Source organism: Selaginella moellendorffii, unplaced genomic scaffold (assembly GCF_000143415.4).
Source record: "Selaginella moellendorffii unplaced genomic scaffold, v1.0 SELMOscaffold_33, whole genome shotgun sequence".
NCBI lineage: Eukaryota > Viridiplantae > Streptophyta > Lycopodiopsida > Selaginellales > Selaginellaceae > Selaginella > Selaginella moellendorffii.
Genome location: NW_003314294.1, coordinates 625,453 through 650,215, shown reverse-complemented (window position 1 = coordinate 650,215; position 24,763 = coordinate 625,453). Strand labels below are relative to the sequence as shown.

Sequence of the window (24,763 nt, the reverse complement as noted above, 5' to 3'; positions counted from 1 at the left end):
TGGTGGTGGAAGTAATGGATCTCTAAGCAATTGTGTTTTTATTGATGTGCTAATGGATATGTTGATTGTAATATCTTCATTAGTGTTGAATTCAGCTTCGCGTGTTCTCTTAGCTCTAACAACCTTTTTAGGTGATCCTATTTTCCTTTTTTGCAAGAGAAGAAATTTTGTTAGTCAAACTAAATAAAGATAATAAAAAATTCAAATAGTCAAAGACAAAAAGAAAAAATATCAAGCAGGCACAAACTCCACCTCGAGCACTTTGGCTCTTGGGAGGCCAAAGTGCCCGAGGTGGCCAACCTGAGTTTGACCTCAAGCACTTTGATGGCCCAAGGGGCCAAGGTTATTTGAATAACCTCAGCCCCCTGGGTGGGCAGCCCAAGCTTGACCTTGGGCACTTTAATGGCCCAAGGGGCTAAAATTATTTGAATAACTTTGACCCCTCTGGCAGCCAAAGTGCCTGAGGTGGCCAGCCCAAGCTTGAGCTCAGGCACTTTGGTGACCTGAGGGGCTAAGATTATTTGAATAACCTTAGCCCCCCAGGCCACCAAAGTGCCTGAGCTCAACCTTGCTGGAAGAGGAGCAAAAAGAAAAAGTATGGAAGCAATCAAATAGAAACTCACCTTTGGTGGCATTGGCTACCCAATCTCTTGATCGTGCTGGATCTCTCGCACTCTCGATCTCAACTTGCATACTTAATCTCTCACACTCTCTCTCTTAATCTCAACTTGTGTTCACACTTGCGTGCTCGATCTCTCACTCTCCCTTGCTCGATCTTTCACACTTGTGCACTCAATCTCTCGCACTCTCCCTTGCTCGATCTTTCACACTTGCGCACTTGTTCTCTCGCACTTGTGTGCTCAATCTCTCACACTTGCACACTTGATCTCTCACACTCTCCCACACTCCAACTCTCACACACTCTCCCACACTCAATCTCTCGATCTTTTGTACACTCCACTCACGGCTCAAATAGTAACCTAATCTTGGCAGCTATCCTAACCCTAATCTTGATGGCTGCCCTAACCCTAACCAATCTGTCATCCTAGCCATTCATTCCAAATAAGTTAAATCTCAACCATCATGATATCTTCGATCTTATTTTATCTTATCATTATTATTATGTGTGAATTATGGTTCTTTATTTTGTATATTTTAATGACTATTTAACTAGCACCTATCAATATTTCTGTTATTAGAGATATGATATTATATTAGTTTTTCCAAATTATCTAGAAAGGATACATTCTCATCAATATTTTGTACATATTTTTGAATCATTACAAAAACTTTAAAGAGTATAAATAAGGTACATTAAAATATGTTGTACTATATTAATCTATAAATGGATGAATCTTGACCTAAAAATTTATTTTGTGTTGTAATAGATCCTAAATAATAGGTATGTGCTTTAAATGTCATTGAGCAATGTTCACAATTATGGATAAAACTTGAGTTATACTAAGAATCAAATCTATCATTGAAGAATAAGATTTGACAATATTTATCATCATCTAGCATTTAAAATTTGACAACTTGACACATCACATGTGCTGATAGTTTGATTGGATCTCTTGGATTAACATGCTACAATAGAATATCATTACTTATATTATTATTAACTATCAAACTTCACGTGCTGAAACTCCTTCATTGGATCTATGTGCATACATACATCAGACATCATAATAAATGACACTAATATTAATACTGTCACACTTGCACATGTTAAATTTGCTATAGAATTTAAATTTTATATGTTGTCTCTTTATGCTAAATCCATAGTGAAACATAATTGAAATTTAAGAAGACCAATAAGAAGAATGTCAGAGAGAATTCCAAAACCTATTAAGAAGGATGGATAAGTTTCTTCTACATTTTTTAGATCACCCACCTCTTTCATTCTATTAGAGTATTGTTTTCGAAAGTTTTTTATGTTGGCCTCTTAATCTTCGTCTTAGCTCTATTTCTTTAAAGGTTGTGATTTGCAATGACACTGGTATAGTTGCATACTTAGAGTTTCTTCTTTCCAGTGTGGGTGAGGGCAGACAACAATGGGATTTGAAGAATTCTAAGTCGAAGAAAATTTGAATTTTTGGATCTCCAGTCAAAGTGCCAAGATATGCTCTAGCCAAAGTGAATGTGAAGCAAGAGCCAATTGTTATCCTCTTATCCTCTTCTAATTCAAGTGGAGAAGTTATACTAATGTTAGTGCCGAATTCACCAACTCTAGCTTTAGCAATATTCAAAGCCATTAGCAATGTTTTTTAGTTTTCACACATCTCAATTGATGTGCACTTATTTTTGTATAGGCTTGTGAGCAAGCTTTTATCCTCCTACAACAACAACATTTTCTTTGAGCTACCACGTCTTGTCAATAGCATAGGTTCCAAACAGAAGGGGATGAAACCAAGTAGGATGTCCACAATTAGTGCAAGATCAAAATCACACACTTATAATATTTCGAAAGCACAGTGTTTATAGTTCATTGTGGTGTGCATTTAGATTGCATGGATGAAGCATGCAATCAAGATCACTGTAGAAATTCTATATTTTTCAAAGGGTCTATAATCAATCCTCCTACCTGTGACACCATTGCTATTGGATTCAAATGTTGATTCTGCAAAATTGCTCCTCTATGTCATGTTATCTACAAAGCTAAGATGTACCACTTTATTCCATGGGATGGAGTGGCTAGAAGAGCTACAATGCATGTTGGCACACATATGCATCCAATGCAAGAAGGGATACAAAAGAGTTCTCTCAATCGTTTAAAAGATATGCAGAAAGAGACTATGAAAAACTCATATACAACTTCAAAGCATGTTCAAAATACCATCCTCAAGGATTTTATTGCAAACATCTTACTCAATCCAAGTTGCCAAAAGACTTAACTAAACGAGGCTAGCTTGCATGACTTGTTACGAAGAGTACAACTTGCTACTAGCCTAAGGAGGTATGTCTGTTGTATTTCATAATATTTATTTTTTGACATTATATTGTTTAGGATAAAATTTTGGATGTGTGAATCTTGAGAGAGGAAGTTGCAATAAAAAATTGACTCCATCCTTGAACTGAAATGGACCTATCCATATGAGTTCATCTATAGAAGTTTGTTTCTAAATTAAGTTGTGAATGAGTAAGAGCACCCCTTCGTCTTCAAAATGTCTACAATAGGCCTTGCCTCTAGTGTAGATCTTATCTCCCAAATAGATATGTTTAGGTCTAGTGACCTTGGAAATGCATAGGTACATTTTGACCATATAAAATGTGTATTAGGTTGGACAACCATTGTGTAAGCAACCAAAGGGAACGACTCGAGAAACAATCCATAAGGGTTCAAATATAGAGGGAAAGGGCCTATGAATAAGAGTGTACCCCCTTTTCCAATTGGTTAAGGGTCTTGGGATATTTGGGGTTAAACATTCTTGGGTTTGAATAGTATTGGGCTGGGTGACCTTCCGGGAGGTCCAAACTCAGAAGCTTACATTTGGTATCAGAGGTCTTGGGTCTGACTTTGTTGGTTGGCTAAGGGAATCACACCACATGTTGATTGACATCTGGCTGATCTAATTTGCTCCCGCTAAGCTCGACCCGAGGGGTAGGGTGTCAAGAGAGCCCTGTGGTCCAGTTTGCTCCTGCTGGGCTCAACCTGAGGGGTAGGGTGTCAAGAGAGCAGGGCTCTCGGGAGAGTTGCGGCTCTCAGCTTCCGTTCACGAGGGTGTGAACTTGTAGGGAAATGTGATGGATTGTAAACAACCAAAGGGAACGACTTGAGAAACGATCCATAAGGGTTCAAATATAGAGGGAAAGGGCCCATGAATAAGAGTGCATCCCCTTTTCCAATCGGTTAAAAGTCTTAGGATATTTGGGGTTAAGCGTGCTTGGGTTTGAATAGTATTGGGCTGGGTGACCTCTTGGGAAGTCCAAACTTAGGAGCTTACATATGGGAGCTTATGTGTATGATCCAAGTAATTTTTATTCTCATTATATTGAAATAGTTGTAATATTTGTGTTTTCACAAGTTATGTTATAACTTGACAATTGCAACAACAAAGTTTAAAGTAGAAAACCAGATAGACCAGGAAATATTTTGGAAGTCCCTATTTGATATTGTACTAAAGCGGACTAGTAAGCCTGAAAAATTTCGCGATTTCATGGCAAATGGGGTTGGTGCAAACTAAAATGGTGTCTGAGTAGTTTTTGGGAATGGTCAGCTATTGGAAGGTCGTGAGAGGACTTGTGAGTTCTATTGGGCTCAGAGCTTAAACCAACACTACCACCTTATCAAGCCAAAGTTTCAATCAATGTTTAAAGAGTTTTGTAAACAATGGTAAGTTGTATCTTTTGAAGAAGAGCACGAGGCAAAAGTAAACAAGATTTGAATGTGATGGCATAAAGATAAGTTGTTTACCACAACTTGAGTCATAGTTAGGGTGGTGGGAAGTTAAGATGTTCCAGTAGGGACATCACTCTCTTCAAGTTTGTTTCTATTAGTTTTTCTTCTCATTTTATTGCTTCTTAATATTGCCTTTTCCATTAGGATTAACCACTTGAGGACCTTGCATACACCCCAACTGTGAATCTCTTCGAAAGTAAGCATTCCCTTGAGGTAGGGAAAGGGAAGATGAGTTTATATAAAGCCTGGCTATCATATTTAATATGTGCTATAAAGCAGTCTTTAAAAACGTTAGCATTCAATGAAGGCAAATACGTGGGAACATGGCCTTTTATTGTGATATTACATGATAGGATGAAGAGAAAATTAACTCCGCCCGCTCAAATAGTGGCAACTACAGTTGAGGAAGTGGTCCGAGACACATCTATGGAGTACACTCCCTGGGCTTCTATTGATGATATGAAAACTATTCACTCAAAGTGTTGTTTTTCCTTTGCTGGTGAAGATGTTTGTACGGACCTTGGAGCGAAAAGCTCTTACAAACTTAATGTTGAGTACTATTTTTCTCAAAGACACCACCTCCGAACCAAGCCACCTTAAGTGGTTGATGAAAAAAGTACATCACAATAGGTTGAAATTGCTTATCATAGCATAGAGTCAAGGCAATGAGCAATCTGCCGAATGCTAGTAAAATCTAATGTAAAGTGTGTGGAGATGCTTCTAAGGGGCAAATGTTGGACTTGGATCTGTGGTGACAAATTTGCTTTTATTCTAGCCCCATATTTCTATAGGGAACGAAAGCAAGTCAAGATAGTGTTGGCTATATTATTGCAACACTAATGCCAACTATACAAAGCAGCTTGAAGACACTATAGTGACTAAACTTGTTGTAGTACCTCAAGAATGGCTGGTTGTTAATGGGGTCATGTTCACCTCAGATGAGATTGAAAACATTAAGAAATCCAATTTCAATCTTGAGAGGAGCGTTGGAGATATGAGTGATGGAACTAGGACTATTCCCATAGAGATGCATAGGAGGCTAGCAAGAAAGCATAAGGCAATTAAATTTATTTATACCATCTCCAAATAGAAGTAGTGTAAAATAAATTTGGCTCAAATACTTATGTGAGATTCTATCCACAAAGTACATCATTGTGCTTACAAAGGAGTACATAGTCAAAATGGAAGGTGAAGAGTACATAATGCCATTCAAGACTTTCCAAAAAAGTTAATCTAATTTATCATATCAATGTTGGAAGATAAGGGCTATCTCCCAACATTTTTAACTCAAACTTTTTATGCCTCTATCATGAACTTAAGCTTTTTCCTATTGCCCTAAATACCCTCCTTTACCCTTGCTCATTTGTGGGGCTTTTATACAAAAAGAGAGGAATATTTTTGGAATTAGAATATTCTTAGTGCTTTGAGCTATCCTCTGCATCTTTTCACACACACACCAAGATTAACATTACTACCTATAAGCCTCTATATATATGTTGCTATCCATGCTAAAATCTTTTGTCTTATCCACTTTGGGTAGACAGACCTCCTTTTCTATACCTCTTATTTATCAATTCTTTAATAACTTAGTCTCTTGGGCCTTATTTAATACCCTCATGATACTAAACACTACTTAGTGTTTTAAGGTGCTTACATATCGTTATGATGGACTTATTAGACAATGAACATTTCCTTTTACAATACTAACTCATTATATCACAACATAAGTAATTTATCCTTTATGAGATATATTTAGCCTCCTTTCTATCTTAATAAAGAGTCTTATATAGTTAGTTTCCACTACTTCAATCAATTATACCAAACTTTTGCTTAGTTGCATCATACTTATCATTTCCTACAATTCATTATCAATACTTTCACAATTCCATCAATATTTAGGTCAAAACACTCAAATCCCATATCTTCTAGCTTAAGCTATATCAATTCCTTTTCCATTGATATTACTTTAGCAAGGAGTATTCACAAACTAGCTAACATGACCTCAAGATATCTTCCCTTGAGATAATTGGTGTTTCCACATGGCTCTATGAGCCTACTTTTATGTACACTTTTTTTGTGTCTATGTTTTTCACCAAGACCATACTTTGCCATTTTCTATGCTAATTACTAGTTAGCCTTCACCATTGTGTGCGAACATAACTTTTGCAAAAGTTGCTTTAACATAACACCTTTTGCCATTAATAAAATACTCACTATTCTCATACTTGGATCTTATGATCTTTTTAGTCTTTAATTGGGGATAATACACCTCATTCTAAATATGTTTCATCCAAGTTTTAGGAACCATTCTTTGAGTCCCTTAAGTTATTTAGATTTTAGACTTTATTAGTCTTATGACCCATAAAGTTATAGTTTCATAGCTACTTTTGATGTGTTACTACTGTTAAGTACAAATTCTGGTATTTATGTCCTATTCATAGAGACTATTCTCAGAAGTGTTACTTCAACATTTGATTATTATAGCGCACATGGTTTTTACCCTTTATCCTACGGTGATTTACCATAGGATAACACCACAAAGCAGAACCTAAACCCTCCATATGCCACGTGACAGATGCCACATGTCACATGCCACGTGTCCAAAGGACAGTGTTGTGGAACTCGAGGTTCAGGGCCTTGGGCCACTGAACGAAGGAACGGTGCCAAACTTCTAAGCATAAAGCCAAGGAGTGATGGAACTAGACCATGGAGCAACTCCTAAACGTATAGCCCAAGGAGCGAAGGGACAAGAGCCCGGAGCGAAGGGACAGGAGCCCGGAGTGACTTAGAACAGTCCTAGAGTAACCAGCATCCCAATGCCAAGACCAGCACGCAAAATGGAGCCAAACGGAGTCTGGCTGTATTTCAGCATACCGGTGGCCTAACACAAGGACATGGGTACTCCACCAACTAGCATAGTGTGGAGTTTGGACTTGGGCATGGTTGACTAACCTGAGGTATAGTTTAGCTCCCGCTTGCGTGCCTATCCTTGTTCTGCGTGCCTATCCTACCCACTATCCCTACCCCCTTTGAGGAACACATGCTTTGGGCTTTCACCCCAAGCCTCCCTTAGTATCAGGAGTTAGTCTCTGGGACAAGCTCGAAACTTACTAAATATGGAATGGCGCTAGATTGTGAATTTGGACACGGGACAAACACCATTGTGTTCAAGCTGATCTCTACATTCCGTAGATATGCCAAATGAGCAAATCTGGACACTTTCTATAAATAGCATTTGGGACCGAAATGAGACTAACACAAAGGGCATGATAGCGAGGGTGTTTGGCAGACACAGTAAGGTATCATCCAACAATATTGAGGGACTAATCTCAATATGCGATGGTTCTTGTCAAGCCAGTGCAAGACAGAGCAAAAGAGAACTAAAAAGCTAGGCCAAGTATGCTTGGCTGAATAGACACTTAGGAATTCCGTCCTTATGCTCATCCGGCCAAGTACAGATGCAAAGTCCAATTTACTAACACTTGAACAAGAGGGGCTGACAAAGGGTCTAGCAATACCGACCTTCTGCCATCGTGGCAGTAAGGAAAGAGTGTCCGTAAGGACTAGTTGACAGGTAACTTTCGATACCCGAAGTCACATTCACGACACTCTCCCCCCCATGGGGAAGATCGACGTCCTTGTCGATGCATACTCGAGTCTAGAATACCGCCAAGGAAACAACTCCAGAAAAAGTTCACGGTAGTCACACTATGTGAGAAATGCGCCAACTTAAATGAGTTAGGAGGCAACCTCTTTGTCTAACGCGGATGCGTTACCAACTCAGACACCTTCCGACCGTCGCTGACAAGGAAATGACCAACGGAGTCAGCCACCCTTGCTGCTCTAGGAGTCACCCAGCTTACAAAAGTGTGATATGCCCTTGCCCGCAGGGATATAGAGAGAGAAGCTAGAGGCCCCAACCCTCCTGAGCAAAGAAACCAAACCCGTCGGTAAGGTTTAGATAGACTACTATAAATAGGCAGGTAGAGTTGTTTACACGGTCACGCCCTTTCAACGAAATAAGGAACATCGACAAAGAGGCAGGTTATGTGACCAGTCGACAGTAGCTACCCTATGACTAGAGATTTCAACATGCACACAAAGTGCCGAAGCCAATCTACCTATACTGGCCCAAACTCAAAGAGCAATAGATGGACAATATCAAAGTCATAGACAATGATAGCTTAGATATTTAATTATCAGGAAATAAAGCTTAGATTAGAACACAAAAGTATTCCAAGTAAGTTATCATCTGATAAACTAGTAGTTGAGTATAGGAACCACCAAGATCATCAAAATTGGTAAACACAGGATTCACTATCCAACAAAATTCAATAGCAAGTATATCATCAAGTAAACTCAATGATGAAACTGAACTACCGAAGATAGTAGACAGTAAGCCAACAACTTACTAGAGATAACTCAAAGAACACAAAGTATCATTGACTAACAAGCATAATGCTTGCAAATGTATCACCCGAAGGAAATAACATCCCAACCTATCAGAATTAACTCGAGCAATAATCAATAGAACAGAATGAATGCGGTAAGACCAACAAACACCCATTCATGCCAACTATCACACTAGCCAATCCAAATAGATCCTAGCCAACAACACCAAAGAACTCAAGTTGCTTAAACAAGTGTTAGCAACATCCTTACTAATGTCTCAAACCCAAGAGACCAAACTAGAGCAAACCACAAAGAACATGTGGTAATGCGAAAAGCCATAAATCATCAAAGAGAATAACGAACTATCATGAAAGATCATCAATCATCCCATTAATAAAGAGATATGCAGAATCATCGTCTAAGTAGGAATCCACCATCCCGAAGAATAGCAAATCATTCTAGATCAACAATAATCAAGCAAAACCTTTGACAAAGATAATCAATTATCCTAGATGATAGTCACATCACCAATGATTGCTAGATGCGAAAGCCAACTTCAACACCGAAGCTAATGAGCCAAAATGCCTTCCCCAACAACTTCTAACAAATGGAACAATGAGCATGAAAACTCAAGGAACCAAAAACTCGAAGAAGCCTATAGCTAAGTTTTTGTCTATAATGATCACAAGTCTTGCTTGAACTAACTTCAATGCTAAAAAAGAAATCATGGTGCAACCCACAGTATCTTCCTCAACACATCCATAAGCCAAACTTCATAATGCCAAAGCTAATGAACATTTCTGCATCAATCCAAAAGCTAAGCATAACGGAGTTATGCCCAACAAGTGATCACTAAACGATTCTCCATGAATCCATCTATAGCAAGACGTAACTCACCTCATAACAAGCACAAGAAAAATCATCAATGATCAATATATCCCAACTGAAATCCAACAAGGATTCAATCACTTCAATACCAATCACTAACTCTTCCTTTCATAGAGGTAGCATTGTCCTCGACTAAATCACTTTTCAAGGAAAAGCTAAAGCTCAACCTCAACTAAGCAATCTCGTATAGAACACAACTAACTCAACTTGCCACTCAGTTCATTTGAACATCAACACAGTTGTTAATTAACAAATGCATGAATGCCAACAACACAAAGCTATAACCAAATCATCAACACTATCTTCATTAAGACTAATGAAACTCAATGTCAATCCTAAGGAGCAACATCTCATCTCACTTGAATCTTAACATCAATAATGTCAATGACAAGGCATCACTTGAATGCTATGAACACCATAACAAGCTAAAAGAAAGTAAGAGTGAATCACCATTCAAAACTCTCTAGCAACTAAGCTAACCAAGGTCGGAGATACTTTATTTAGTATCCGAAACCAATCCTTCAGCAAAACTCAGTTGTAGATAACACATTATCAAAGAGTGATTCACCACATCCAAGACTCAATGAAATCTAACACTACGAACTAAATGTAACCAAATGATATCAACAGAGGTAGAGTTGACATGCCAACATGAAAACTCATGTAAGTCTAACAACACAATCCTCCGTAACACCATCCAGTAAAGCAAACCCATCATTGCTATATCATCATCAAGCAAAGCAAGTGTCAACGGTCCTTGACAAAGTCTACAAGTAATCACTAGTCGCAAAGCAACCAATAATCACTCTTCAACTTGCCTTCACAAGACCTAAACACCGACTCTTATCATCAAGTTATATACTTGTCCAACATGAATGTGATATCCCAGGTACGAGATAAAAGTTCATAAACAAGCACAAACTAAATGATCACTCAAATCTAACTCAACCGTAATAAGCTCACTAAAACATTTAGCCACTAGCTCTGAGCATGCCTTGAAAAGGCTAGCTACACATGATCAACACTCAGTTAAAACTAAAGTGAAGACCATGAAATGGACTCATATTGGTACACAACCTCCTCATAGACAAAGCTATAGTATGGGTACCACATCTCAACCTCAAACAACTAAGTTGGACATCACCATCCTCAGCCAAGGCGCAGGGCTACCAAGACTAAGTCAAGATCAGTGAGAGTTCACTACTCTTATAGAGTTTTAACGAAATGCAAAGTGCAACCTGCCACCGAGCATAATGCTATAGAAGAAAGGCACAAGGGTCACCTTTCTTAGAAAAGTGCAACAACCACTTTTCTACACCAACTCCAGACTCTATCCAACTCAATTGCCTTAGCCCCAAAAAGTCAGCATCCCTTTCGGGCCGCATAGTACAAACTATCTACTAAGGTTTAAGCCAACTGAAGTAAACTCCAACCTCTTCACTAGTTTGTACTGGCTTACGAAAACAGAATGGTTTTCAAGCAAAGTGATCAATAGATTAGCCATTGGAAAAGCCTAAGAAAATTTGTGGAAAATTTCCATCTTAGAGAAAGAATGACTCTTAGTCCAAGAATGCAAACTTTCAAGACTCAACCAACTTCCTCTTACCAACAACTTCACATAGGCTCACCTCAACACAGATTCTTATGACCCAATAGCATGCTTAAGCATCGAACATCTTTGCCCATTTCTCCGACATTCAACTCCGACATCCGTAAAGTGCAAAGTGAACATCCAAGGCTTGATCACGAAGACCACATCTCCAGATATCCACATTGCATTAACACTCTTCTTCAACCATTTTCAAGATCCAATGTGAAGCCAAAACACTAACAAAAAAAATGACATGTAAAATCAAGCTCTAAGGAAAATTCCTCATCACTCAAATCAATAATGCCACTTCCACTAACACAAATGCTAGTGATGTTAATGCCCCAACTACACATTTTCTCCATCCAACAATCTACTCCAAGTGCTAACGGATCAACTGATGAGTGTAAGCAACCAAAGGGAACGACTTGAGAGACGATCCATGGGGTTCAAATATAGAGGGAAAGGGCCCATGAATAAGAGTGCACCCCCTTTTCCAATTGGTTAAAGGGTCTTGGGATATTTGGGGTTAAGCGTCCTTGGGTTTGAATAGTACTGGGATGGGTGACCTCTCGGGAAGTCCAAACTCAGGAGCTTACATTTGGTATCAGAGCGGTCTCAGGTCCGACTCTGTTGGTTGGCTAAGGGAATCACACCACATGTTGATTGACATCTGGCTGGTCCAGTTTGCTCCCGCTGGGCTCGACCCGAGGGGTAGGGTGTCAAGAGAGCGGGGCTCTCGGGAGAGCTGCGGCTCTCAGCTTCCGTTCACGAGGGCGTGAACTTGCAGGGAAGCGTGGTGGATTGTAAGCAACCAAAGGGAACGACTTGAGAGACGATCCATGGGGTTCAAATATAGAGGGAAAGGGCCCATGAATAAGAGTGCACCTCCTTTTCCAATTGGTTAAAGGGTCTTGGGATATTTGGGGTTAAGCGTCTTTGGGTTTGAATAGTACTGGGATGGGTGACCTCTCGGGAAGTCCAAACTCAGGAGCTTACAATGAGCTATAGCAAATGAATGCTACAACCCTTTTCCAACACCTTAATGGGCAAACCCTCAAGGAAACAAGGTACCAACTTAAGCTTAGCATAATGGACCACCATTGAGAATCCAGTTAAAGCTACTACAATGCTACTACGTGCAAGTAGATTAGCTTCTCCATCAACCACTTTGGGGTTGATCATCATTTACCCAAGCAACTTCGTAAACACATTGCTCATTATCACATGGATATGATATAAATCACAATGACTTGATCATCAATCAAAAAACACTATGAGCAATGCCCATGTCACTACTGCAAAGGTTTATGTGAATATCAAGTGCCAACTCAATTTGACAAAATGCAACATAAATGCCACACCCCATCAATAGAGATTTACAACACTTAACACCATTAACTTTTGTTCACAACACGGACAAGCTCATGCCACTCTCTTTCCAACCAAACTCAACACTAATCCAAAACCAAGCTACTCAAGGAGTAATAGCAAGGTTCCCCAAAAAAGAATTGAGCATTGCAACCTAAGTCTTCCAATAGCAAGCTTAGACAAAATGGTTTAGCGTTTCACCGCTATCCATCCCACAACTCACTATTTGTAAGACTATCATTTCCAACATGCATCAAGATACTAGGGACTCTTAATTGCATAATGTGAACACAAACAATGAGTTAACACCTCATTGCAAATCATTTCTTCAAGAAGAGAAAATGATTTACATGTTTGATCCTTCGTCCCTGATGACTCTCTTTTCGGTCTCATCTTTGACCAAACCTCAAGCTTGCTTTCGCACTGCCTTCAGTTCAATCGAAGAAAAGTTTATGAGAGAGCACGGCCATAACTACTTGAACCAATAGACTAATCCCTATAGTCTTGATTGATCCACTTATAATCATGCCTAGGAAGGATCCACTAGTGCCATGCTAAATAGCTACAGACCAGCCTATTTGCCACTCATAGCAAACCCAGGGAAGGTTTACTTTCACCTGTGGTACATGGAACAACTCATGGAACCATTGATAGGCTAATATTAATCCTGCCAACTCAAAGTGTAACCTTGAGTTGCTAATGTGCCTCACTCACGAGCCCAAGCGCAAACTCATGCAAACGGAACATCTCAATCCATCCTATGAGCCCAAGAGCAAACTCATATTATTACGATACAAAAAGGTAACCAAAACCATACCCAAGAAACGATTGCAAAGTCTTAGCACCCAAACATGTACCCACTCGGATCATCGTTTTCATCTCTGCGTATGCAACGAGACTAGTTGCCCAATCTCATTGGATAATACTCGCTGAGACTCTACCTCTGATACCAAATGTAGCGCACGTGGTTTTTACCCTTTATCCTATGGTGATTTACCATAGGATAACACCACGAAGCGGAACCTAAACCCTCCATATGCCATGTGACAGATGCCATGTGTCACATGCCATGTGTCCAAAGGACAGTGTTGTGAAACCCGAGGTTCAGAGCCTTGGGCCACTAAATGAAGGAACGGTGCCAAACTCCCAAGCATAAAGCCAAGGAGTGATGGAACCAGACCATGGAGCAACTCCTGAGCGTATAGCCTAAGGAGCGAAGGGACAGGAGCCCGGAGTGACTTGGAACAATCCTAAAGTAACCAGCATCCCAATGCCAGGACCAGCACGCAAAATGGAGCCAAACGGAGTCTGGCGGTATTTCAGCATATAGGTGGCCTAACGCAAGGACATGGGTACTCCACCAGCTAGCATGGTGTGGAGCTTGGGCTTAGACCCAAGCCAGACGCAGAACAAGGACAGGCACACAAGCGGGAGCTAGACTATGCCTCAGGTTGGTCAGCCATACCCGACCTACCCACTATCTTTATTATACATTTGGAACCCCCCATAGCACCCCCCCTTGAGGAATACACGCTTTGGGCTTTCACCCCAAGCCTCCCTTAGTATCAGGAGTTAGTCTCTGGGACAAGCTCGAAACTTACTAAATATGGAATGGCGCTAGATTGTGAATTTGGACACGGGACAAACACCATTGTGTTCAAGCTGATCTCTACATTCCGTAGATATGCCAAATGAGCAAATCTGGACACTTTCTATAAATAGCATTTGGGACCGAAATGAGACTAACACAAAGGGCATGATAGCGAGGGTGTTTGGCAGACACAGTAAGCTATCATTCAGCAATATTGAGGGACTAATCTCAATATGCGATGGTTCTTGTCAAGCCAGTGCAAGACAGAGCAAAAGAGAACTAAAAAGCCAGGCCAAGTATGCTTGGCTGAATAGACACTTAAGAATTCCGTCCTTATGTTCATCCGGCCAAGTACAGATGCAAAGTCCAGTTTACTGACACTTGAACAAGAGGGGGTTACAAAGGGTTTAGCAATACTGACCTTCTGCCATCGTGGCAGTAAGGAAAGAGTGTCCATAAGGACTGGTCGACAGGTAACTTTCGATACCCGAAGTCACATTCATGACAATTATCCCTTATTCTATATAGGCTACATTTGTCCCTTAGAACTATCCTTCAATATTATAAAGATGTTGACTTATTCTTCAAATACGCCTTCAACTCCTTGGGTTGTTCTAACATTTATTAAAGGTAGCCTTAATTGCCATTTCAATAACATATTGTTGTAAATGTAACTTTAGGTATCAAAAGTTATTTATCGGCTAGTCCTTTTAGATATTTTTTCCTTACTGCCATAATGGCAAGAGGTCGGTATTATTGGTTCCTTTATAGTTCCCACTTAAACTAGTTTAGAAACTAGTCAATGGCCGTATATTTAAATTGAATAAATATAAGATAGGAACTCCTATGTGCTTCTTGCTGAACAAACTCGGCCTGGTTTGAGAAACTCCTATCATTGGCTTGCACTTGTAGCAAGGGTGTTTAGCAGACACGGTAAGCTATCATCTAGCAAGTATTGAGGGACCAATCTCAATATCACAAGGGTTCTTGATACTAATCATGCCCTTTGTGTTGGTTTTGTTCTGGTCCCAATTGTTATTTATGGAAAGTATCTAGATTTGCTTATTTGGCATATCTACAGAATGTAGAGATTGTCAAAAACACACTAGTGTTGGTCTTGTGTCCAAATTTGCAATTTAAGGACATTCCATATTTAGTAAGTTTCAAACTTGTCCTACAAACTAACTCCTAGTACTAAGGGTGGCTAAGGGTGAAAGCCCAAAGTGTGTGTTCCTCCAAGGGGGGGGGGAATTGGGCATAGCCGACTAACTTGAGGCATAGTCTAACTCCGGCTTGTGTGTTTGTCTCCTTGTTCTGCGTCCAGCTTGGGTCTAAGCCTAAGTTCCACACCATGCTAGCTAGTGGAGTACCCATATCGTCGCATTAGACCATTAGTATACTAAAATAACACTAGATTCTATTTGGTTCCGTTTTGCATACTAGTCTTGGCATTGGGATGCGGGATGCTCTAGAACTATTCCAAGTCGCTTTGTGCTTCTGTCCCTTTGCTCCTTGGGCTAAATATTCAAGAGTCATTCCGTGTTTCAGTTCCTTCGCGCCTTGGCTGCAAGCTTGGGAGTTTAGCTCCGTATCTTCATTCAGTGGCCCAAAGCTCTGAAACTTGGGTTCTACTCTACTGTCTTTGGACATGTGGCATGTGACAAGTGGCATATGAAGGGTTTAGGTTCCGCTTCATAGTTATCTTATGGTAAATCACCATAGGATTAAGGGTGAAAACCATGTGCACTATATATATGTCATCATCTATATTTGACCTCCCATATTCATCAACTTTAATCTTAAATTCTTGAGCACCATCTTCAATTACCTAAGGATAATTTTATATCTCCTTTATTGTCTAGGAGTCCTTATCCTTTCTGTGATCTCAACTATAGTTGTTTACTATAACCATTGAGACCAAGACTGAGTTTAAGTCCGAGGTCAAGTTTGAGTCCAAATCTGAGTCAAGCATGAACACCCAAATGATAATCTCCCAGACCCTAGGGGGTTTGGTAAGTCCCTGTGGGATAGTAGGGGGAGGACCCCAGTGGAACCAATCTTGGTCTCAATCTTAGTCTTAGACTTAAACTCTATTTTGGCCTCCATCTGTAAGCAACCAAAGAGAACGACTCGAGAGACGGTCTATGGGGTTCAAATATAAAGGGGAAGAGCTTATGAATAAGAGTGCACCCCCTTTTTCCAATATGTTAAAGGTTTTAGAATACTTGGGGTTAAGTGTCCTTGGGTTTGAATAGTACTGGGCTGGGTGACCTCCCGGGAAGTCCAAATTTATGAGCTTACATTTAGTATCAGAGGGGTCTCGGGTCCGACTCTGTTAGTTGGCTAGGGGAATCACACCATATGTTAATTGACATCTGGCTAGTCCAGTTTACTCCTGCTAGGCTCGACCCGAGGGCTAGGGTATCAAGAGAGCGGGGCTCTTGGGAGAGCTACGGCTCTCAACTTCCGTTCACGAGGGCGTGAACTTGGTTCAAATATAGAGGGGAAGGGTTTATGAATAAGAGTGCACCCCCTTTTCTAATTGGTTAAGGGTCTTGGGATACTTAGGGTTGGATGACCTCTCAGGAAGTCCAAATTTAGGAGCTTACACCATCCTAGATCTAGTGTCAGACTAGATCTTGAACTTGATCATGAACTTGGTCTCAGATTTTCCAAATTTAGGAGCTTACACCATCCTAGACCTAGTCTTAGACTAGATCTTGAACTTGATCATGAACTTGGTCTCAGATTCGGTCCTAATATTTCCACATGTCTTGATATTTACTATATATTAGTCTTTTTTGTGTCCCTTTCTAGAGACTCACTTATTGATTACTTTGTGCTCATTCTTCATGCACTTCTTTAGAAGTTTCACTCTTGCTCTCAATTTTTTGAGTCAAAGCTTTTAGTCCAAACTTATTATGCTTGCTAAACTTCCACTTTGGCCATTGTCATGTGCCATACTTTAGTTCCACTGGGACTTAGGGATTTGTGTTTTACAAGTTATGATCTATAGTTAGTATACTTAATATGAAAACTCAACATATCTAACTTGAATACTCTAGTGCAAATGGTCTTAGGGACATAGTGAATGGGATAAGGATACCCAATTTTAGTTGCTATGGACCCTTGACTAGAAGGGTTGGCTTGGGCACTAAGTGTGGGGGATGCCCTTGGGGTCATGGTTAATAACTCAAAAGTTGAGCAGACCTAATACATATTGTTGGGGGAATGAGAGGCACTCCCCCAATGTTCACTCAAACATGAGAAATGCTTCAATACTCTCTATAAATACCCCTCTTCTTTGCCCTTGTGGGGCAAGGGTTTTATACAAAGAGGAGGAAGAATATTTTAGGAATCAGAATATTCTTTCTCTCACTCTCACACTCACTCTCTCACACTCTCTAAGTGGCCACACCCTAACACTATTGGTAAACATGTTAAAGTATCTATTTTAGATTACGAAGTGATCCTATGGCTAGTCAAGGACAAACTCTTTGTTAGGTCAAGGAATATAATTCTTGGTTCAAAGTAGTGATTTAAACAAATGGTATAGTGTGATTTGGTCATAGTGACTAAGTGAGAAAGATATTTAAAGTGAAATAGTCTAATATAATACATAATATTGTGAATACAAGAAAGTAAACTCCAAAGGACCCATAAAAGGGTTAGAAGATTGGGATAGAGCCCATAGAGTGTTGACAAGATTTACAAAGGGGTGAAAACCCTATAAACTTAACAAAATAGAGTTTTTGCTCCCTAAGGACTAAATGGTGATTTTATATTACTTAGTGTAATGATTAAAGAATAAAAGTAATAAACCTCTCTTGAAGCTTTTATTTTTCCCTAAATTGGAGCATCCAAGCTTTTTTTTCCTTTAAAATCTTATAACTTTCCCTACATATTTGTTGGCACCCACTTTTTAAAGGTTTCTCACTTAACTTATCATTTGGTTTTGTTCTAGTATTTTCTTGAGCCCATTTTTGCCCATTATGCTATAAGTAGACTTAATATAAATTATGATAACACTTAAGTAATTTAATAAGAGGGTAGGAATAAAGGATTGAGAGATCCTAAGATAAACTCTGATCATGTGGGGTCAAATAACCCAAATAGAGACATTATAAGAAGATGTAGTTAACAAGGAAGATAGATATAAAAGCACTAAAGGCAATGGGATTGAACTATAGATAAGACTAAAAGAAAAAACTCTTTAGAAAGTTTTAGTATGTGATGGGTGGAATTTAATGTCTAGGCTAGTATAGGATGAAAGAGAGGATGATAGTGTCCTCAAGTAAGGAATTCCTTAGGATGAGGAAGTAAAGTGTATTCACAATAATAGTGTGTATGGGAAGGGGTCAGAAACACTTAGAAAAATTGATATAAGTTAAGTATTAAAGATCCAAAGGGCAATCTTCATGTTGACATGGTCTAAAACTACTCTAGAGTGAGTAGTAAAGTTGAGATAGAGAAAGTATCTTTAATGAGATCTAAACCAACAATAAGAAGGAACCATCATAAGTGAGTTGTTGAGTCTATAAGTTAGAAAGTGTATACTCTTTAAGGCACGACGAGCCTTTAGTGTTAAATCATTGACAAATAGTAGTTTGGTGCCAAAAGATAAAATAGTAATTTTTTATAGGGTTACTTTTGAAAATAGGTTATCATTTAATGAGGACATCAACTTTGTTTATAAGTGGTGGAGTTGTAAAGACACAAATCCCTAAGTCACAAAATGGAGTCAAAGGTGTGCCATATGGTAGTGGAAAAAATAGAAGTCTAACGAGCATAATATGTTGGACCAAAGCTCCGACTTGAAAAATCAAGAGTGAGAGTGGAACTCCATAAGAAACACTCAAGGAACGAGCAAGAAGTGATTGATAAAAGACTCTTAAGAAAGGGGTATAAAAACAGTTGACACATGGCAAGTGTTGTGATATGTGGAAGTGTCAAGACTAAAGTCTTAGAACCAACGACTCAAAGTGGAATGATATGAAAATCATCTTACCTTACCGAGAACTAAGTGTCTAAAGTGCTAGATATATTTAAGGCCAAACATATCCAAGGTTTGATATATCTGAGGTTAGATATATCTGGGGCCAGACATATACAATGCTAGACATATCCAATGGGGTGAAAGCTTGAATTGATCATCTTTTAGACCTTGAGGGGTTTAATAAATCTTTGTAGGATAATAGGGGGTAGTACTCTAAGGAAACGAATGTGATCAAAGAAGATTATACTCATGTAGTGGATAATGATATAAATATTGGAGAGTTTAAAACTAAAGTGAATATAAATGGACAAATGAAGTGATTTAATGAAATGTTCAAGGGCTAGCTTTATCTCTTCCAAAAAATTGAATGATTAATATTCCCAATCCAAGTGTAGGTGCAATACCTACTTGGATACATTGTGTGGCTTATTGGAACCTCACTCTAACCATATAGTTGAGGCACTCAGTGGTAGAAGGTAGGGAAAGTATTTAAAAGTCTACAGTGGGTTGTAGTGTTTTGAAATATCATTTCAAAATCCTTAATGGTGGAAAGTAAAAGGAGTGATCCTCTTACTTAGTAACCAAAGATATAATTATGTGATTAATAACTCCTAAAGGTTAGTGGGACTTAATGGATGGGCTTTTGAGCCCTGGTAGTGTTGGTGAGCACTACTATAAATAGAGAGGGATTTAATAGGGATTAAAGAAAAGATATTAGAGGATGTTGTTCCCCCATGTTTTAGAGTATTTTACGAATGTTAAAAAGTGGTTATAAAATGACCACTCATAGATAGATAATTTATTCTTAGAGAGACAAAACTATGAAATAGATGGTCTTCAATTACCAACAAGATAGTGGGAATGGACATAGATTTAGTGTAAAATGCTAGTACATCAATGGTACCTTTGGATGTTTGAAATGCAATTTAAACACATAAAGCACTTGGAATGAGTGTGAAATTGTTATGGCTTTAAAGCCACTTTTAGAGTCTTAGCAAGTACCCTAAGTTAGGATAAAAAGAAGTTGTGAATAAGATTCCTCTAAGTGGTTAAAAGTGTGAATAAGTGATTAAAATAGAATAGAAAATTTAGTCACTTATAAATGAGAAGTGATTTCTATTCTATATCTTTTCTATCAAACTCAAATTTTCTTGATCTAAAACTCTTTGAATTTCCAAAAGCATAATGGTTAAACATCAGATATAATTTTTTCTATCAAAAGCTGATCAAGATGATATAAAAAGCAATAACTTTGCAAATAGGAGATATTAGAACTCCCTCAAGTAAATGTTTTTGAGAGTTTATAGTGTAGATCAACTCTAGAAAGGATAAAACAAACAATAAGAAAAGTAATACATTACTATTGTAAATTTTTTAACATATTCAATCTCATGTATATATAGATATATATATAGCATATTTGTTGAATTGGCATCCCAAGAGTAGAGGTTTAAAGTTTCAAACTTGAGTTTCAGTGTCAATAGTGATGACAAAAGTATTCTCCAATAAATATATAGATGGCAGATACATGATCAAAACTATTCTTAATTGAGTCTAGGTTATTTTCAATAATGAGTTATATTATATAAGTATTATATTTTAAAATTTTAAGATACATTAAGGACAAAATAGTATGTGAACAGATTACATATGGCACTTATTGACGATAAATCTATTCAAATAATATAAATAAATTATTTTATTATTATTATTGCATTTTTTAAATCCTTAATGCCCAACTAAAAGTATAAACATAGACTATGTATATATGATACTCGATATATTTCATATTATAACTTAATTTTATTAGAAATACATATTTTATCTATGTTTTTTATATTTTACCCCAACAAAAATATGATTTATATTTATTTTTTATTTTTCATCCTCAATTATTCTGCTTGTATTCAAAAAATTTATGAAAATCCAGCAGGGGTTATTTCAATTGAGTTTAGACAAAAAGTAATAATACCAACTATTAGAGGTCTTATTAAAGAAGTAGGAAAACGAACAGATATTTTAATAGGATTTTCTTACTCTAAAATTTTACATGAACAAGATTATAGCTTACTTATTACAATAAGTGTTCTTGATAGACAAATTTCAAGAAAGAGTTTTTACATATATTGTTCAGTTGTTCCTTTTCTTTTTCTTACAAGTAATGGTAAGGAATTAGAAAAAAAATTCACCCAAATATTGAAAAATTATGTGGAGAAAGATTTAGTAACATATGGATCTGTAGAGTATATACATAGAAGATTTTCTATATCATATATATTAGATAAAGATAATAAGAGTTTTTTAAAACAATTTTTAGATATTAATAGTTTTACTTCATATGAAGAAACAGATTGTATTCTATATAAAACTTGTATTAAAAGTGGACCAAATTATTCATTTTTTTCTCATCTTGAAGAAGGAAAATTTCTTCAATCACCAAATTTAGTATTTATTTTATATATGAAATTTGATTGTAATCTTGTATTATATTATGGCAAAATTTCTATTTGGGATACTGAAACATCAGGAAAAGGTATTGGATGTTTTCTACATTTTCAAAAAGATGGAAATCTTGTTATTTATGATCAATATCATAATGTTATATGGTCTTATGATATTTATTGGAAGAATATTTGGGTTACATTTTCATTATGTGTAGAAAATACAGGTCATGTTACTGTATATGATACAATTAATCAAACTTCTATTTGGAGAAGGCCGAAAGAAAAATAAAACTATATCTATAAACAAATGAAAAGAATAAAATTTATGTAATTTAATTTTCTTTATTAAATGGTAAACTACAATAAAGCTAAAAGAAATTGAAATGAGAAGGTGACATCTATATGAATTTTAATAGCAGAGGTATAGCATATAATAGCAGAGGTAATGCAATTTTATGAATTCAATTAGCAAAAGTTGTTATTTTTAATATTTTAGAACAGAAAAGAACTAAAAGCCAGATTTCTCAAATAAAGTCTACTCTATTTCTGGTTATCATTAACACAAAACCTTTTTGATTCTTACATAGCTATCACTAACTTCTTAATTCTTACTTGCTAGAGCATAAAAAGCTAAGAGTTGAAGTTGTTCTACAAGTTTAAAAGCCATCTCTCACACACAAATTTGTAAGGTGTGGCAATACATATAAACATTACCATAAATAGCAAACAACAAATCCTAAGTTTGCCACCATGGTCACAATTTGAAATTATATGCCTAAATCTCTTATTCTAGAGTAGCTCTGTTCCAGCCATAGGCATCTTGAGAGAGAGAATATTCTGACCTTTAGAATATTCTGAGTAGTTGTATAAAAACTACATGAGGGTGAAATATCAAAGTTCAGCACTTTGTATCTTGAGTTAGAGCTATGGAGAGAGAACTTAGGATCTGAGCAAAGTTACAGAAAAAAGGAGGATTGAGGTGTCTCACCTCAATATGGTGAACCTAATATGATATCCATCTTTTTACTTTTTGTAGCATTTCTTGATTGATAGAGAAGATCCACAGGGTTTGGAGTAGAGATTCTGGAGAGGGATAGGCTAAGAGTGGTAAGAATTCTTCCCATGGAGAGATTTTTGAGAATTAGAGCGAGATTTCATCTTCTTAGAGTGTTTTTAGAGTTATAGTGTGCAACACGACTTATCAACCAAATTTTCTCCCTCAGATTTGATTCATTTGAGGTGTTATTTCTTTGGATGTGTAGATCTTGGGCTTCTCTTTCCAACAAGAATAGATGCTCATGATTTGGTAAAGGGATGAGAGAGTTCTCACCATTTTTCTTTTGGTTTTCATTCTTCTTTCTACACACATCTTTCTTCACTTTAAGCTTGAGTTTTGGGGAGAGATTGTACCAATTGATTTGATGGGCTCCTAGATCTTGCTACCAGCTATTTGGTGAGTGGTTTCTTGGAGGCCAATTTGCTGGGAGCCACAACATACACATATTTTTCTTTCAGTGCATGAACGTGATTTAATGTAGAAGCTTTGTGTGATGAGAATTCACACCATTTTATGCATCTTTGTAGGATCTTGCTTTTGAGTGGCTTTAAAACACAAACAAAGCTACCCATCATCCAGATTTGTGCATTTCTAAAGTTTTTTGCTAATCACTCTTTAATTTTTTTCTTCCCCATGCTAATGCAACCTTTGAGTGTCAATTTATCGAGTGTCTAGAGTTTATTTTCATTGTCGTTTATTGCATCATATACACTTTGCTCTACTTTTTCTTTTGAGTTACAATTTCATTGTTTTTCTGGAGTTTCGAGCCAAATCTAAGTTATTTTCTGTAACATCGTATGATAAATGAAGTTGCATGCATCTCTAGCATATAAAGTGTTTGTCTTTCTCATGGTTTCTTGCATCAAAATTGTATATCCCTTTGTGATCTTTCATTACCATGTTAAATCATTCAATTTGTTGCCCAATTCCATGAGATCTTATGATTTTTCCCCAACTTTCAATCTTGTTTAAGAGTGTTCTTAAAAGTTTTTCTCCCATCTTGCATTCTATCTTGGATTTCTTTTACTTGAGAAGGATGACTTAGCTTCTTAAGTTAACATTGAGCTACTTTCTAAATGATTCCATCCACCACAATAAAAGCTCTCAACAAAAAAGCATAACACTTGTTTCCTTTAGAAATATCTCAACATTTTCATGCCTCTTAGAGCTTTATTTTTGGAGTTTACAATGTTTACAACCATTTATTTTGGTTGTGGGCTTTGATAAAGGCATTTGGAGAGATTCAATTTGCTGGATTGAGAGTGCCATTTCATAGCATTGACCATGTTTGGGCATTTGCAGTGACTTGAGCATTTTATACTAGTGACAACATATTTGCAATCACTTGGAAGATCAATTTAGTATGCACCAATCTCCACTTTTTAAGGCAAGTCATTTGAGGCAAGTGTTTAATTTCCACCAATTCATCTCAAATAAATAGGATTCATTGGATCTAGTAAATACCTTACTTGAGGATTTGCAGCAGCCAGTAGAGATGGCTAATATGGTCTATATCCAACAATAGGGTGTGGATTTAGCCCTTTTCACACCTAAAACTTCATTAACACAGAGTCATATAGTGGATTTTGAAAGTCCTTTGTGACTCAAATGGAATCACCATTGATATGGGCAATCACTATTTTCTTTGATTGATACATGGATAAACTTAGGTTTGGGTAGAGTCCCTTTTGGATACAAAGTGGGAGTGATACACAAAGGTGAATAAGCTCTTCCTCAAAATGTTTAGATAGAAGAAGGATCTCCAATAGCTTCACATTGAGCTCTTTTCTTTATGGCAAACACCACATGAGTTTGTTATCAAGTATATCTAGCGATTTATGCAACACTAAGAGCTATGCCTCACCCAAATCTCAAACCTCACAAAGTAGACCATAGTGGCCACCTTTGTCTAGGGACTAAAGTTGTTCATTTAACACAAACTTCTTAAGTGTAAACACATCAAGTGTCGTCTAACTTTTGAGCATGCCGAGGAGGTTGAGGAGTTTTGGGTCACTCTAGACATCTCTCAGGTTGCCC

At 37.5% G+C, this 24,763-nt stretch overlaps 1 pseudogene; it reads right to left on the bottom strand.

Moving 5' to 3' along the window:
- Window positions 1-209: 209 nt before the first annotated feature.
- LOC112348816 overlaps window positions 210-24,763 on the bottom strand; it is a 55,751-nt pseudogene continuing 31,197 nt past the window's right edge.